The sequence below is a fragment of the Heloderma suspectum genome, chromosome 1 (assembly GCF_057233095.1).
Source record: "Heloderma suspectum isolate Gila_16-S chromosome 1, 16-S_ref, whole genome shotgun sequence".
Taxonomy (NCBI): Eukaryota; Metazoa; Chordata; class Lepidosauria; order Squamata; family Helodermatidae; genus Heloderma; species Heloderma suspectum.
In genome coordinates this window covers 150819633-150836687 of record NC_139458.1, presented here as the reverse complement: position 1 = coordinate 150836687, position 17055 = coordinate 150819633, and the positions used below count along the sequence as shown (strand labels likewise).

At 44.0% G+C, this 17055-nt stretch overlaps 3 protein-coding genes across 14 annotated transcripts in view; 1 reads left to right on the top strand and 2 right to left on the bottom strand.

Annotated features, from left to right (window-relative positions):
• PTPN4 (protein tyrosine phosphatase non-receptor type 4) overlaps nucleotides 1-2107 on the bottom strand; it is a 143237-nt gene extending 141130 nt beyond the window's left edge. For 8 of the 10 annotated variants that reach the window (XM_084806913.1, XM_084806875.1, XM_084806921.1 and 5 more), the window contains exon 1: nucleotides 1504-1588. The gene's annotated coding sequence lies outside the window, so the exon portion shown is untranslated. Of the gene's footprint in view, nucleotides 1-1503 lie in introns of all 10 variants that reach the window. The other 2 variants (XM_084806941.1, XM_084806981.1) reach the window with 2 other exon arrangements.
• A 185-nt stretch (nucleotides 2108-2292) lies between these two features.
• The window catches only part of LOC146358278 (fibrinogen-like protein 1-like protein), a 46310-nt gene continuing 31547 nt past the window's right edge, over nucleotides 2293-17055 (top strand). The window contains exons 1-2 of one of the 3 annotated variants that reach the window (XR_014784022.1): nucleotides 2293-2617; nucleotides 4799-4934. The gene's annotated coding sequence lies outside the window, so the exon portion shown is untranslated. Of the gene's footprint in view, nucleotides 2618-4798; nucleotides 4935-17055 lie in introns of those variants that run through there. The other 2 variants (XR_014784023.1, XM_084807098.1) reach the window with 2 other exon arrangements.
• The window catches only part of TMEM177 (transmembrane protein 177), a 78798-nt gene continuing 68314 nt past the window's right edge, over nucleotides 6572-17055 (bottom strand). Inside the window, exon 7 of the transcript XR_014784020.1 lies at nucleotides 6572-8989. The gene's annotated coding sequence lies outside the window, so the exon portion shown is untranslated. The remainder of the gene's footprint in view (nucleotides 8990-17055) is intronic.

Sequence of the window (17055 nt, the reverse complement as noted above, 5' to 3'; positions counted from 1 at the left end):
CCACTCAGAAATTTTTGTGATTCGTTCTTCTGCAGGTGACAGCACAACATACATGAAGACAATCAGCAGGAATAGAAAACAGTCCGGACTGATAATAAATCTGTTTAATGGTATGATTTTCTTCACTGATTTCTAATCTAGGATTAAGCTTCTTCCTATCTATATAGAAATCCTGCTCTATCAGTGTAGATATAGCTATATGTAGCATAATGTTCTGAACTTTAAAAAAAACTAATTCCAGAAATCGTAACTGGAGAGTTACAAAACTAATTGGGGCCCTAATAACACACACTACCACTATTTCTTTTTGTTCTTCCGAATGGTATTGTGGCTTCTGATTTGGTATTCTGTTTTTTCATGGGGAAGAGAAGGGAGAGCTTTACCAAGAGATATGTCATAGTATCATATCCCCCCAAAGCCTGAGGTATCTTAAGATTACCACATCACTATAAAACAAAAATGCACTGGCTCTTTAACACTCTTTATTTTCAAAGTTACTATTTTACATATCTAATCCATGTATACAGTTAAGAAAGTGGCCAATCCAGTATATAATCCAGAATTTATCTATATTGGCATATACACCTTGAAAATACAAGGTATCTCTAGCTTCACTTTTAGAACACATTGCAGAAAAACATACCTTAAAAGTAACTGCTGCCTGGCCTTTACACGTTTTTTTTAAAACAACATTTCAAACATCATAATACTAAAACGTAATTAATGAAATGAAACAGAACAACCTTTTGATCTCAGAAGCCTTGCCGGCCTGACTTGAAATACCTTTAGCTGCAACCGACGAAAGCAGCTCAGGACCCTTACACGCTTTCAGGCAACCTAATTTTGTCGTTTCTCTACTCCCCCTAAGAATAACGTAATGCTGCTGTTTGTCCGCTAACATAATAGGACGCAAACACAACGCTACAGGAAAGCCATTCTTATCCTTTGGGTTTCAGAAACCATTTATACGGATGCCACCAGTCTTCAGTTACGTGTAAATACAACAGCTTCACTAAACAAGGAAAGGAAGAACCCCCAACCTTCAGGACCTTTTCCAGTGTTCGGTAAAGCAGTATCGGACTAAAGAAATAGCTTAACCTAAAATCAAACTCTCCCGTCTCTTTAACTCCCTTGCTGGAGCAAACAGACACTATATTTTTAAAGGCCATCCCATTGTATATTTCAACAAATCCACAACTGCAAATTAAAGCTCCCCTCCCCCAAATCAATACTTCGGGTAATTATGATCTGGGAACTCTTCACAAACGTTCTCTTCTCTCTCTCATCCACCCTACTTCGGTGTTGCCACACATTCTCCGGCCATCTATTGGGTTAGCCCACATTTAACACTCAGACCCCGAGCAATCCAGGGGATGGATTGGTAATTCTGACTTCTTACATTAAGGATATCACACATGCTGCATTTCAAGACAGAGAACCATATAACAATCTTTTTTGCGCGCGGTGGGGGGTGTCCCTTGTTAACATGTCATATATTCTTACCTTCATATAACAGCCACGTCCTTCCAGCGAATGATGACGGAGCAGCAGCCAACCCAAAGGAGAATACGAGAAGCCGAAAGGTAAAGACGGGGTGTGGGGAGGGGGTCTCCGCCCCCCAAAGGTTCAGTTCAAATCCGCAGTCCAGCTCAGTTCAGTTTAGTTCTTGTACCTCCAAGCAGCAGCAAGGATTGGGGGGGGGGTCACCAACAGCCGTTGCAGTGAGCGCCCCACTCTCAACTCCAAGCCCCCCCACATTCCTCCTGCAGACAGAAATGCATGGATGGGGTGGGCAGATGGAGGGAGGAGAGGGGGAAGGCAATGCAACCTTCCCCCCTCCCCACCCACTGGGGAATCAAGGGAGGGGAGGGGAAAGGGGTCTCAGCAGTCACCCCTCTATCCGAGGGGAAGGCGGCCCCCGGTCTTCGCCTCCCACCGACCCCCGGCGGGGCTTTCTCCGTCTCTCCCTTCCTTTTCCTGCAGCTGTGCGGGAGGGGGGAAGGAAGCAGTAGCGACACAGCAGAGCTTTGCCTGCCTGTGCCCAGAGGAGGGGGTGGGGGGACGAGGACTGGCAGCAGTCGCCACCGCCTCCTCCGTCTTTCTCCCCTCCCCAGAGCCTCCCTCCCTCCCTCCCTCCTTCCTTCCTCCCTCCCTCCCTCCTTTCCCTCCCGCCTGCCCTCAGACAGGCAGCAGCATAGCAACCAACATGGCAGCTGCGCAGTCACCCAGTAAAAAGTGGAAGAAGCAAGTCTCGCGAGAACATGCGAGTTTTACCTGCGCCCTCGTCGCCGCGGGGGGGGGGGGGAACGCTTTTCGCTTCGAGCGTGTAGCCTCCTCTCTCTCGCCGCCTAGTTTCTGGCTCACGGCGCAGCGGCATTGGATGTGCCCGTTGAAGGCCCGCCCTCTCGCTTTCTGAGACAGACGATTGGCTTGCCGGAACGTCAGTAGCAGCCTCTCGCGTCGCAGCAGTAACTCCCGCTCTGCCCGAGCCTGAAGCTTCATTCAGAGCAACCAAGGGTGGTTTTTTGCAGTATTTCGTGAGGCTGTTACAAAAGATATGTGGGAAGGCGGCGAGGGAGAGCGGTTACTTCAGTGAGAGTTGTAGTGACACCTGCTGGTAATTTCATTTTTTTGGTTGGGCTCTTCCGTTACAATGTGTGCGTTTTTTCGCACCGGCTTTTATGTTAGATCCGTAGCTTTGGAGCGCGTTCTTGCCCTCTTGTTGTTTTGCTTTGATCGCTGTGGTTCGGCATGTGGTATCTTTCACTACCAGTGGCATTGATATATTTTTGTTGGGTGTTTTGTCGCTCATCTTCATTTCTGTTAAAAATTGCTGTAGTCTTGTATAGTTTGTTTTTCTAATGTCAGAGAGAAGCGCAGAGGGGGAACAACTATGAATTACCCCCAAAGTGGGAAAAACATTTTATCACTTGCATGTCTTCTACAGGGTAACATGCTTATAGTATCTTAGGTAAAGCATTTAGGCTGCTGTCCTATACGCACTTCGTTGGGGAATACATTCTATGAAACTCAGTGCTCCTTACTTCTGAGTAAACATGTATAGGATTAAGCTATTAGGGTGCGCTATTGTGTATGCTTATGCCCGATATCCTGGAAAAGACAATCCTATACACACTTAATGTGAACTCCATTTAAAACAATTAGACTTGCCTCTGAGAACACATATATAAGGAGTGCACTGCAAGCCCAGATGAATTTAAGGTGTAATCCTATTTATGTTTAGTGCTGGCTGAGAAATGCTGGAGTTGTAGGACATTTTTTCTAGCTAAGCATGCATAGGATTGCATCCTTAGTGGGATTTACTTCTGAATAAATATGCAATTGCATTCATGTCCTACTTGTGGGCTTCCCACAGGCGTCTGGTTGGCCACTGTGTGAATGGAATGCTGGACTAGATCGGCCTTTGGTCTGATCCAGCAGGGTTCTTCTTATGTTCTTAAATATATCTAGTATTGTGCACATAGGTGCCAATCATGCTCATGTTGATATGGGAGCAAAACCATATTGAACTCAGACTTTTGAGGGAAAGTTCATAGGATCCTGGCTGCATACTGGCTTTCCTTTCAGGTAAAGCAGGGGTGGGGAACCCTTTTTGACCCAAAGGTCACATTGGCTTAGAGTGCTGTGTGCCAGTAGTAAGCAGGGCCACCCCCATTCTCTTTCTTTCACTCACTCAGACACACACACCATTCAAACATATTATATACACACACCACCACACACCATTCATATATGTGCATGCACACACAGTGCACCAGAAGAAATTGTTCTTTGCTTTTGCTGCTGATGAAAAGAAGATGGTTTCTTCAGGAGAGAATGCTTCAAGGCACTCCTGGTGCCTTGAGGCTGCAGGTCCCAACTTGAGGGGTTTCACTCACCCCTTACCTTTCCCACTGGGGTGGGAAAGGCAAGGGAAAAGCAGAGCATTTGTGAACTGCAACTTCAAGATGCTCTAGACACCTTGAGGCAGTGGCTTCTGACTCAGCTGACTTCCCTCATGCCTTGCACTTTTCCAGAGAGTGGGGGCTTCAGGGAGGGGCCTCAGTGGGCTCGTTGGAAAGTCCTGGCGGGGCTGAATCAGGACCTATGGGCCAGAGGTTCCCCCCCCCCGAGGTAAAGCATGATGCAAGTGGCTCTTTGAGTTCTTTTGCAATACCTATTAAAAATGCCTCCCTGAGGGACGGTAATTTTCCATTGTGTCCAAAAGAAGCAAGTGTTAGACTACTTCTGAAGAAGCCCTCCCTTGACCGCCTGGACTTTAATAACTATAGGCCAGTGAGTAATCTACCATTTTGGGGCAAGGTAACTGAGAGGGCGGTGGCCATTCAACTCCAAGCAGTCTTGTTTGACACTGATTACCAAGACCTATTTCAAACCTGCTTCAGAGTGGGATATGGAATTGAGACTGCCATGGTTGCCTTGGTGGATGATCTTCACCTGAGAATCAATAGGGAGAGTGCATCCCTACTGGTTCTTTTGGACCTCTCTGTATAATTTGATACCATTGGCCATGGTATCCTAGACAGCCTGAAGGAGGTGGAGGTTGGAGTCACAGCTCTGCAGTGATTCCACTCCTTCCTCTCAGGATGGTTCCAGATGGTGTTGCTTGGAGATAGTTGTTCATCAAAAAAGGAGCTGCTATGCAGAGTCCCTCAGGACTCCATCCTATCCCCAGTGCTGTTTAACATCTACATGAAACCTCTGGGAGAGATCATCAAGGGATTTGGGGCCAGATGTGACCAATATGCTGATGACACCCACATCTATTTCTTCATAGCACCTTCATCTAAGGAAGGTATGACTTCTCTGAATGACTGAAGTCAGTAATGGGCTGGATGAAGGAGAATGAACTGAAGCTGAATCCAGGCAAGACAAAGGTGCTTGTCATGAAGGATCCTAATTCATGTATTGAGGTATGTCAACCAGTTCTGGATGGGCTTGCACTCCCCCTGAAGGAGCAAGTTCATAGCTTGGGGGTGCTTCTTGACCCGACCCTGCTCCCAGCGTACCAGATGGTGAGAAGTGCCTGTTACCAACTTTGGCTGATATACCAGCTACACCCATTCCTGGAACATGTGGACCTGGTAATGGCGGTGCATGAGCTGGTAACCTCTAGCCTTGATTTCTGTAACACGCTGTAGTTGGGGTTGCCTGTATATCTAGTTTGGAAAGTTTGACTGGTACAAAATATGACAGCCAGGTTGGTCTCTGGAGCACCCCGTGGAGACCATATTGCACCGATTTTAAAATCTTTACACTGGCTGCCAATTTGTTTCCAGGTAAAATATAAAGTGTTGGTTCTTACGTTTTAAGGCCTTACATGGTCTAGGTCCAAGGTAGTGCCTCCTTGCCTATGTCCCAGTTCACCACCATAGATCTTCTGAGGGTTATTTGCTGTAGCTGCCTAATGTGAGGTTGGCAGCCACACATGAGAGAAACTTTCCTTTAGCCACCCCTCAGCTTGTGCTTTATGCAACTGCACTTCTCCTTTTAACAGTTTCAGTGTTTCTGGAATAATGTGTTAATTATTAGTTACCTCATAATAATTACCTTACTTAGTTTACAGGCGCTTCCAGACAGAGGGCTCCCAATGCTACCAGTCAAAAGACATTATACAGCCATTCCATCTTTCCCTCTGTAACAGATTTTCTGTGGTAAAAACGAAGACAGAAGACACAGTGGGAAAACATGGGAGGGTAATAAATAAGAGATGATGATGTCTGGACCCCTGTAAAGTTCCATGAATGAGGCAGGGTGATTGCACAATAAAAACCTTGTCTGAGCACACTTAGTGCTTGTGGAATTGTTATGTTACCTTATGGTAACTACCTCAACAATAGGTCCAGTTGCATGGAGGTATTGCTTTAGAACAGGGGTGTGCGACCTTTTCGGCTCCAAGGGCCATATCAGGTGTCTGCTGGGGCCTCACATCCACGCTCATTCACATACAATTCACCCCCCACACCCCCACTCATGCTGTGCTTTTCTTGTATACTAATTTTTTTAGCTTCAGTTTAAGACAGGAATAGGCAACTTGTGCTGTATTTCCTTGGGGGTAATTGTCAGGGGCCAGGGGCCCCCTATACTCCCCTTACACACACAAACTGCCCCCACTCAGATGTACATCCACTCACTTCTTCTTGGTTACTGCTCTTTTTCCTACAGCATCCTATGAAGCCGGCAGGAACCCTTGAGCGCTGCTTCCTAGGATGCTCTAACGATGAGGCTTCTGTGGCAGGAACCATAATGCCCATTCCTAGAGTAGCATTTACAGCCCTCCTTTTTCGGTGGCGGCAGATGCTGGGGCTGCCAGAGAGGGCAGAAGCACTTGCAGCCTGAACATCTTTCTTTCCTTCTTTCCTTCCTATACCGCCCAATAGCCAAAGCTGTCTGGGTGGCTCTTTGCTTTAGAAAGAAGATCCAAACTGCACCTATGTTTACTAAGCCAATCTTGCAATTGAAGACACTTGGTAAATCATGAGAACTTCACCTTTAATGTTAAATAATACGAGAACTGTGGTGTTCCCTGTAATGAATAGGCAATGATTTAAATGAAGCAGAATACTGTATTTTTATTATGTTCATATTTATAATGTGTGATGGTCATTAAGTACTTATTTGACTTAGAATGAAGTTATGGGGAACTAAACAGGATACTCTTAGCTCTTGCTGCTTTGAACAGGAGTATGATGAGGTGTGTTTGGGTTTTTGAACCTACGGTAACAGTACTTGTGCAGAGCATAGCTTGCAATTCCTCAGAAGTGCTATGTGGATAGATGTGGGCAATTGGACCAGAGCTGGCTGTGTTGTTTTAGAGTAATTATGTTACAGTTTTTTCTTTGCCAGCCTTTGGCCAAAAAGGTCCTCAAAGTGGGTGCTATACCAGTTTGCCAACGGGTCTTGCTGTCAGCACACTTGAGACACCCAAATGCCACCTCACAGAAAACACAGTATTGTAGCTTTTTCAATAAAACGTAAACCTAAAGTTGACTTGGAAGTAATTCCCGCTAAAACCAATGGAATTTACTTCTGAGCAAAAATGATTAGGCCATAAGGTCATCAATCTAGGTTACAGTTATGCATGCTGAATTTTCTAATTTCAGTGGTATTTAATTGCATAGCTCAAATAGATTGCAACCTCAAAAGACAGGTGAAAAATACTTGCGTAAATACATGCTTTATTTATCTATCTTGGCATTAGTAATTCTCATTTCTGCTTATGCACTCAAATTGGAATGCATAAGCAACATGACCATGAAGTGTGGCTTTGGTTTAGGGTACCTCTAAATCTCCAACCTCTAGCAGCTGCAAGTATATCAATGGATGAATCACTCTCACATTCCTTCCATCTAGTAGTATTTGCTGCTGTTGGAGACAGGTGGCTTGGTTGTGCTCTGATCACGATTGTTAGTCTCAGGTCAGTATCTGCTAGTATGATTTTGTATTAACCTTGTGTGGATGTATCTTGTAAGCTGTGCAGCCAGGGGCTAAAAGGAATTAACTTCCAGGTCAGAAGAAATTGAGAAGCGGGCCAGTTGAATAATAACATTTTCTTGGCAAGCCCCTTTCTGAAACCCAAACCTTTCTTAATGTTTTCTCTAACATTTTCCAGCTGTTATTCATCTTTATATCTGATGTGATTATGTTCCTACTTGAGTTTGTTTTGCTTCTTTATGTAAAATATTTATGTACCGCCTTTTCCAAATTTAGAGCTTTTTCTCTTTGTTCTGTCTGAATCAGGGGAGGTAGTTCAGGTGCTAGACAGTTTTCTGGAGGTGATAATGGGCAGGATGTGGACTGAATCCATATATGACGGAGGTACTGTGTGTTCCAAGTTCTCGAGTTTGGGAGGTGATGTGATGGCATTGCACTCCCCTGGAAGGACCAGTTACATAGCTTGGCGGATCCTCTTTGATCCAGCCTTGTCACTTGAGGCCCAGGTGGTCCTGGTGACTAGGTATGCCTATTTTCAGCTATGGCTGGTTTGTCCACTACAGCCCATCCTGGAGAGAAAGAGCTTGGCTATAGTGATCCATGCTTGGCCACAGCAATCCATGCTCTGATAACCTCCAAATTGGACTATTGCAGTGGGCTGCCTTTGAAGATGATTCAGAAGCTGCAGCTAGTGCAGAATGTAGCAACCCAGCTGCTGACAGGTAGCACTAGTAGGACTCATATCACCCTATTCCTAAAGGATCTGTACTGTTGCCAGTTTGCTTCCAAGCTCACTTCAAGGTGCTGATGTCAACATGGGTCCCAGATATTTGAAAGAGCACCCGCTACCCTATAGACTAGCCCGAGTCTATGATCAACAGGTGAGGCCCTGTTATCAATGCTGTCATACTCAGAGGTTCGGGGAGGTTGTGGCGCATGAAAGGGCCTTCTCTGTGGTGGCCTTGAAGTTGTGGAATTCCTTCCCCTCTGAGATGCATCTTGCAGCTTCATGGTATGCATTATGTCGGCAAGTCAATACACACCTCTTTACCCAGGTCTTTGGAAGATGATGAAAGATGAGATCATATTGCTTTCCCCTGTAGTGAAGCAGTGTGACTTGTTTTTATTGATGTGTATGTACCCTGCCCTAGAACTGCATGGTGCAGGGTGGGCCATAAATCTAAATAATAGAGCAAACATAAATAAGTAACTTGTAACATGCCTGCAATATTTTAAAAGCTTGCAAGAATAGAAAGGTTTTCATGTACCACCTACAAGAAAATTGATGTTAGGCAAGCCTCCTGAAGACGGCATTCCATGGATGGTGGTTCACAGCTGAAAAGGCCCTCTTTCTGGTTGGCACCAGCTTCATCTCTAATGGACAGGCAACATTGGCTGATGATCTCAGAGTGTGGGAAGGATGATATGGGAAAAGGTGCTCCTTTAGGTACCTGAGTTCTAAGCTGTTTATGGCTTTAAAAGTCAACACTAGCACTTTGAATTTTGCTCAGGAGGACCAGCAGCGAGTGGAGCTCTGTTAACACAAGCAAGACAATAAGCTTTTGAACCATTTGGAAAGGCAGACTTAGTATTTATGACACATTACTGTAATCCAATTGGGAAGTGTTTTTAAGGATGCTTGTAGGGAATTGTTCAGAGAATTACCCACACTGCATGTCTTTATGTAATTTTAGAAACAGCAGGCCACAGAATGTGATGTGTAAGCCCCTTGGTGTTTTGCAATATGTATGTCTTATATTTCTGACGGTGAAAAAGCTTTGACAGTTTCTTCATAAGACTTTTCAAGTTGAGAAATAGAAACAATACTTAGGGCGCAGTCCTATGCATGTTTAGACAGAAAGAAGTCCTGCAGCTCCTGACATGCCCCAGCCAGCCATGCTGGAATTTGTAGGACTTTTTCTTCTTAACAGCATAGGATTGCACCCTTAGTCATGTGAAACTGTGGAGATCATATATTATCTCCCACCAGCTCTGCAATTTTATATTGGAGGTTTTTGAAATCCAAATGATTCACTTCCCTGCTCTGCTTTGAAACTTAATGAGTGGTCTTGGGCAAACCACTTCCTCTCAGTGTGACCTGTCTTGCAGAGTTGTTGTGAGAAGAAGATGGTCTGAACTCCTTGGTAGAATGGGATGGGATACATATCCCTTGGTAGGATGGGAGGAAAAAAGTTGGGATAGAAATGTAATAATAAATAATGAAAAGGGAGTCATATGAAGATACCTGTGGATAGGTGCTTGTTCACATGTTGACAGCTAACAGCTGAAGATGCTTGTTAATTTAACACATTTATATCCCACTTTTTGACTGAAGTCAAAGCAGCTCACAATATTAATAAAAAGAAATGACTGCATTAAAAGCCATAAAGCAAAACCAGCCCAGCTGGAACAGGAACATGTGTGTGGTATTGTTTTCTCCCACGAGGCAGTTAATGATATATGGTCACGTGATGTGGGGAGGGCCAGTCCATCTGGAGAAGGTGCCTGGTGTTGTCTTCGCCTGCTTGCCTGCCTGCCTTTCTAGTTATGCATAATGATTTGGATCCTGAGCTCCTGTGAGTGGGAGCTCCTGCCACCAGAAGAGAGAGATGGAGATTTTTTATTTTTGTGCTGTTTCCTCCTCCCCTCTGCATTTCTGGAGTATTGGGGGACCTCTGCAACAGTGTGAGGGTAATGCAGGGGGCTGCAGACTGATGGGGAAATGGACAAGAATCACCTCCCTTCTGCCATCAGAAACCTCCAATCCCAATCAAAAAGGCCCTTATGATCCAAGCCTACGTATTCTGTTGTCACCTTCATGAAACTCAAAGCCATCTGTTTCTAGCTGGAATCCTGAGAGAGTTATGGGCAGAAGTGATTTTGATACAACCTGTCAAACAAAGATAAATACTTGATACTTAGGGTGTGTCTATGGAGCAGCTGCCAAGAAAACCAGAGCTCATTTGGTACAGTCCGATGCTGTCTTGTATTGGGGGACCATTTATTTTTAAGATTTTGTAAAAAAAAAAAAAAAAAAAGAAAGTATGATATTATTTTATGATGACCATTGCTTTAAAGCAAATAAATTGAACTGAAATCTTTTAAACAATGGAGTATATTTTTCAAATAATAAACATGAGAGTGTTTCAGCTATAAAGCAGGATTCACAGTTTTGTACTATTTGTGTACTAATAGCTATACCTTTCAAAAGGCCACCATGGGACATAGCTGAGTGGTCCATGTCTTTGGTTGGAGAACTGGGAGAATTAGAGCATTTTGAAGAAGTTGTAGAGATGCTGTAGCCCAAAGCCAAGTAAAAATTCCAAAAGCAAAGGCCAGAGGAAAAAAGTCGTTAAGCAAGAGAGAGAGAATCAAAGGGCTTCTTCACATGGAGCTTTTATCCTGCTATTGAGATTGCTCACTCACGGAAGTTTGCGGGCCCTTTAGATGACATTGTGAACCTCCAGGGCGTCTCCTGCACTAAATGACCTTTATTCCATTTTTACATAGATTGCAGAGAATGAGCTATCAAATTATCCTGTTTGTGTTCCACTTCAGTTCCCTCCATGAAAAAGGAAAAGTGGCAAGTAGAGGAGTGAGATCAATGAAACATATGGAAGACTCAGATAAGGGGGAGAAGGAGGTGGAAAGGGCAGCGGGGAGCAAGCACGTGTAAAGGGAGTCTGTTGTGATCCTGCATTTAAAACGAAAGCAGAAAGCCCCTTTTTAAATGCGGGATTTTAGGCGGGTGTAGAGATGCTCAAAGTCTTATGTCTGGAGTATATTTTGATTTGAAGGCATTGGTTAGTAGGAGCAAAAGCCTGGTCAGGTGACTGTCTGCCATAACCAATTAAAATTTGTTAAAAAGGAGTGGCAATTGAGAAGGACAGCCCAATATTATTCATTTCAGTCATAAGTTTGGATCATAGGTCAGGGGGCTGCTCCTTCTCGGGGCTGATGCAAATCAAAGAATGACTTTTTCCTCCCTTAAAGTTAAGACATGCAGTAAAAATCAACTGCACATTCTCATGCACCAACATTTTAACTCCCGTTGGTAGCTTCGGTGGCGATGAATGCAGTACTGGTCCTCTGCCAGATGCAATCCAAGCCAAATCCTGTGATCTGTCTTTCATTGTATTTCTCATGCAGGGCTCACTGAGGCATCATTGACATCAATAGGAAACTGCAGAGAGCATGAAAGAAAATGTGTTCTTTTTGGATGTTAGTGGCTCTGTTGCTGAAGTAGAGTCAGAAAGAGGGGGAAGTTGGCTGAAAGCCAAGGTGGCAATGCTTGTTGATTCACAGGAGAGGAAGGAAAATAAGGAGGGGGTGAAAGCACATCTTCAAGGAGCTCTTTACCATCAGATTTTGGTGTTTGTTCTGAGACCTGTTCTTGAGCTAGAGCTTGGCTAGGTTTATCATCCAGCCTTCCCACAATCTACAAATCCCCTTACTTTGCAGGCACGTGGAAATAACTTTTGGGTTTGGGGGATTTTTGCCAATATAATTCAGAACATGAATCTCTAGCTGAAGGTGGCTTTTCACATATTGCTGTCCAGTTTGTCCAAATGCAATGGGTGTATTATTTGTTTTTATTAATCATTTCTGTGATTTACACGGTCTCCACTAGATGCTGTGCTGAGACCATCAAACATTAGCAAACGTTTTAAGATATAAGTGGGAAATTGGAGCAGAATACAGTATTTAGCAACTATCAGCATTTTAATATTTTTTCATTGTAAAATTTTGACAAAACTAATGAAGAAAAAAATGCAGCAACATAAATTTGAGTATATCAATTTAAATCCATGCATAGTGTGTGTGTGTGTGTGTGTGTGTGTGTGTGTATTCAAACATAAAAAACCTGCTGGTTTAAAAGAGCAGAAGATAAGGCTATCTCATATTGGTCAAAAGCCAGGAAATTGGAATGCCTTATCTGATGCCTTATCTGATGCCTTATCTGATGTGATCAGCCATGTACTTGCTTACAACTTACTGTCTGTGCACCCACACTTTTCCTGGGTCTTTCAGTCCCAAATCCAGATTGGGAGGATGGAGTGCCTGGGACCAGCAAAAACACTGGACATTCAAAAAGAATCATACTTTAAAGCTAATTAGTACCCAAACAAACTGTAGAACCTTGAAAGAAAGGTTACAGACACTAGCTTTTTGCCACCCTAGCTCACTGCAGACAGTACATTAAAAAAAAAAAGAAAAAAAACAGGCACCGAGCTCATCTTGTCACCCCCTTCAACTCAGCTTAGCTCCTCCCTCAGCTTGGCACCTCGGGTGATCACGCAGCTCGCCAAGCCCTAAGGCCAGCCCTGTCTGGAAGCACCTTGGAGCACAATGAAAATTGGATGTGGAGTATATACATGCACTGCAAATGTCTAAATCTGCAACTCACAGACAAAGACAACCAGAGGGCTGCCCTCACGGGAGATCTGCTGAGAATTAGGAACATTTCAAGGTTGTTGTTGGCAGATACCATTATGACCAATCTGCAGCCACCCCGGAGATTTCCAGTGGAAAAGCTGGATTTTCTGAGACTGCTTTTACTCTGCTTTATTTCTTTAATTTGGTTCTCCACGCTTCTGGTGCTGTGTGCCCCTCTCCTCTAAATTTACTTCAGCGTGATAGCTCTGCCCAGAGGTGAGTTTTTCACCTGGCTGTGACCTCGCTGAGCTTTTCCAGCCTTCAGAATTGTGCTGCACTCCCATTTTGCCAGTAGGAGTAATTAGTCTCCATAATGGTGCACTTCTCTGATGTTTCCATACTTCGCTTCTCCGTTGTTGTGTTAAATTACATCTCTGATGTTGTGTAAAGTCACTTCTTTGATGTTATGTAAGGTCGCTTCTCTGATCTGGCGAGGTCTTGGGAGCCTATCATTTGAAGCAGGGAGAAGGTGCCCAGAGAAGGAGAAAGGAATGGTGGTAGAAGCAATAACTCTGTGATGATTTGCTGGAATGCAGTGAAATTGGAGGGATGGGATGCTCTCAAAGGGAGCCTTCAGATGCTACAGTTGAGAACAGGGGATTTTGGCTTCTCAAGGCAAAAGTGCACATATGGGAGAAAATGGGTGGGAGCAATAACTCTGCAGCAGATTGCTGGAATGTAGCAAAATTGTGGGGGTGGGATGCTCTCATAGGAAGCCATCAGATGCTGCACTGGATATTTGGGGATTTTGGCTTCTTCAGGGAACTCTGCACACATGGGGAAAATAGTTGCTCTCCATTCATAATAATGTACTAGCAGGGGGGAGCCTCTCTCATTGTTTGAGCAGCCCCTGCCAGTTTGGTGACGTTCAGTTCTACTCACCTCCACCTGGGAATATGCTCCTTTCAGGTGCTGTGTGTCCCCTGAAAACTGGATTTTAAAGATACGGTACACTTGGCTTAACTTGCTTCGTGTGTCCCTGATCGGCCAAAGCCAATTCTATGAAAATCCAGATAATACTCCAATGTGCCTCTCATTCCATTGTTGTGAAGATCCCCACCCACCCACCCATCCGCCCCCAGGTTCCTCTCATGACTCTGCAATCCAGGGTATGTTTCTGGTTAGCAAATTGTAGCTGCCATTGTTAATTCTCCTTCTAGGAACCTCCGCATTCTTTAGTGTTCCAGGATACATCAGCAAATCAGCTGCTGCAGCACCAAAGCTCTCCATTCAGTCCCACATATCTTGACAGTGCACAAAACTAGACATGTCTGTTAGTCCATGACTATAGGAGTATAGTCCATGACTATAGGAGACTTACAACTCAGTGGTAGAACACATGGTTTAGAATGTACACATAAAAGAACACTTGAATGAGGTCCAAGGTTCAGTTCCTGACATTTCCAAGGATAGGGGTCTCAAGCAGAGCTCTATCTGAGACTTTACAGAACTGCTTCCAGTTGGAGGGGACAATGCTGAGCTAGATATACCAACAGTCTGACTGACTAGAAGGTGGCTTCTTATGCTGTGTAAAACCATAACCAGATGCCTCGAGCAAATGGGCCACTACAAATGTCATGATACTGAGAAAAGCTCAAATGGAAGCTATTGTATCCCCCCGCCCACCACCACATGTGGAATTAATTCATCAAGATCCATTTCTCCATATCTGTCATTACAACGGAATGTGACATTTCTCTGTTCAAAGAGTTACTCACTCGACCCCTCCCATACTTCTCATATCAATGAGCAAGCCATGTATGAGTAAGGAGAGGAGCTGCACATTTGGTGAGATCTGCAACATTATCATTAAATGAATGCCATCAAAACAAATTGTATTGCCTACTGTTGCATAGTCTTGCCTACACTCTCATTCAGGGAAATGTTTCAGGGTGTGGCCCTGCTGGAAATTTTCAGGACCTGAGTGTTTTGCGCTTTAGAAAAAAAGATAAGGATTCTATTGTTCTTTGGCAGAGTTTCAGCACCCATTTTATGTACTGATAATTACACCTTAATATTTCATGCAAAGGCAAAAGGCTACTATGGGGCATAATTGTGTGGCCATGTTTTTGGTTATACAACTGAGATAATTGGAGCTTGCTTGGAGAAACTGGAGAGATATCTCAAAGTCAAGTAAGGATTTCAGATGCAAAGGCCAGGGGAGGAAAGATGTGGTTACACAAGAGAGATCATCAAAGTCTTGTGTTTGAGGCAGTGGAGGGTGGTGGCTCCAATTTTGGTGTGGCTGTGAATCCATTCCGGGTTTCAGTCAGAAATGGCTAGAACTCTAAAGGACCTATCCAAGGTGAGCGCTATTATCCAAACAGGTTCAGCACCTTGGATAGCCCCTTTAGAATGCTGGCTGGTTCTGACCCAAACACAGAATGGATTCACAGCCTCACTGAAATTAGAGCCACCAGCATCCACTACTTTGAGGTATAATTTGATTTGCAAGAACTGCTTGGTAGAGGAAAAGCACTGGCCAGTTGACTGTCCACCATAACCAGTTACAATTTGTTAAAAAGGAAAGACAATTGGTGGAAAAGAAAGATCACCCCTCTGCCCTATAGTTTTAATTTCAGTCATAATGGAGGACTATAGAGAATGCTCCTTGGGGCTAATTCAGCACAAAGAAGGAAACTTTATGCAATAAATACAAACAGCCTGAAGTTCCTTGTACAGGTAAAAGAAAGCCATCCTTTTATTTGCTAGGTTTGCATTTCTCTGTATAGGAAAGCTGTTGGGAATGAAAGAGGTGGTACCTTAGAGATGATGGTCACAATTCTAAAGTCATATAGTGGCAGCCATAGGACAGTTACAGGGAATCTTATATACAGTGGAGGTGATGAATAGATTTAAGGGATTAGACCTGATAGACAGAGTGCCTGAGGAACTATGGACAGAGGTCCTTCACATTGTTCAGAAGGCAGCAACTCAATCCATCCCCAAGAAAAAGAAATGCAAGAAAGCAAAGTGGCTGTCTGATGAGGCTTTACAAGTAGCTGAGGAAAGAAGGGAAGCAAAAAGCAAGGGAGAAAGGGGAACATATACCCAACTGAATGCCGAGATCCAGAGAATAGCAAGGAGAGACAAGAAGGCCTTCTTAAATGAACAATGCAAAGAAATCGAGGAAAACAACAGAATGGGAAAGACTAGAGATCTCTTCAAGAAAATCGGAGATATCAAGGGAACATTTTGTGCAAAGACGGGCATGATAAAGGACAAAGAAGGCAGGGACCTAACAGAAGCAGATGAGATTAAGAAGAGGTGGCAAGAATACACAGAAGAACTATACCGGAAAGGTCTTAATGTCCCTGATAGCCATGATAGTGCGGTCACTGAACTTGAGCCGGACATCCTAGAGAGTGAAGTCAAGCGGGCCTTGTTAGCATTACTAACAACAAAGCTAGCGGAGATGACAGTATTCCAGCTGAGCGATTTAAAATCCTAAAAGATGATGCTGTTAAAGTGCTGCACTCAACATGCCAACAAATTTGGAACACTCAACAGTGGCCACAAGACTCGAAAAGGTCAGTTTACATTCCAATTCCAAAGAAGGGCAATGCCAAAGAGTGTTCAAACTACCGTATAATTGTGCTCATTTCACGTGCCAGCAAGGTTATGCTCAAAATCCTACAAGCTAGGCTTCAGCAGTATGTGAACCGAGAACTACCGGAAGTACAAGCTGGGTTTCAAAGAGACAGAGGAACTAGAGATCAAATCGCCAACATTCGCTGGATCATGGAGAAAGCAAGAGAATTCCAGAAAAACGTCTATTTCTGCTTCGTTGACTACACTAAAGCCTTTGATTGTGTGGACCACAACAAACTGTGGCAAATTCTTAAAGTGATGGGAGTACCAGACCACCTTACCTGTCTCCTGAGAAACCTGTATGAGGGCCAAGAAGCAACAGTAAGAACCAGACGTGGAACAACCAATTGGTTCAAAATTGGGAAAGGAGTACGACAAGGCTGCATATTGTCGCCCTGCTTATTTAACTTATATGCAGAGTACATCATGAGAAACACCAGGTTGGATGAATCACAGGTCGGAATTAAGATTGCCGGGAGAATTATTAACAACCTCAGATACACAGACGATACCACCCTAATGGCAGAAAGCGAAGAGGATCTAAAGAGCCTCTTGTTGAGGGTGAAAGTGGAG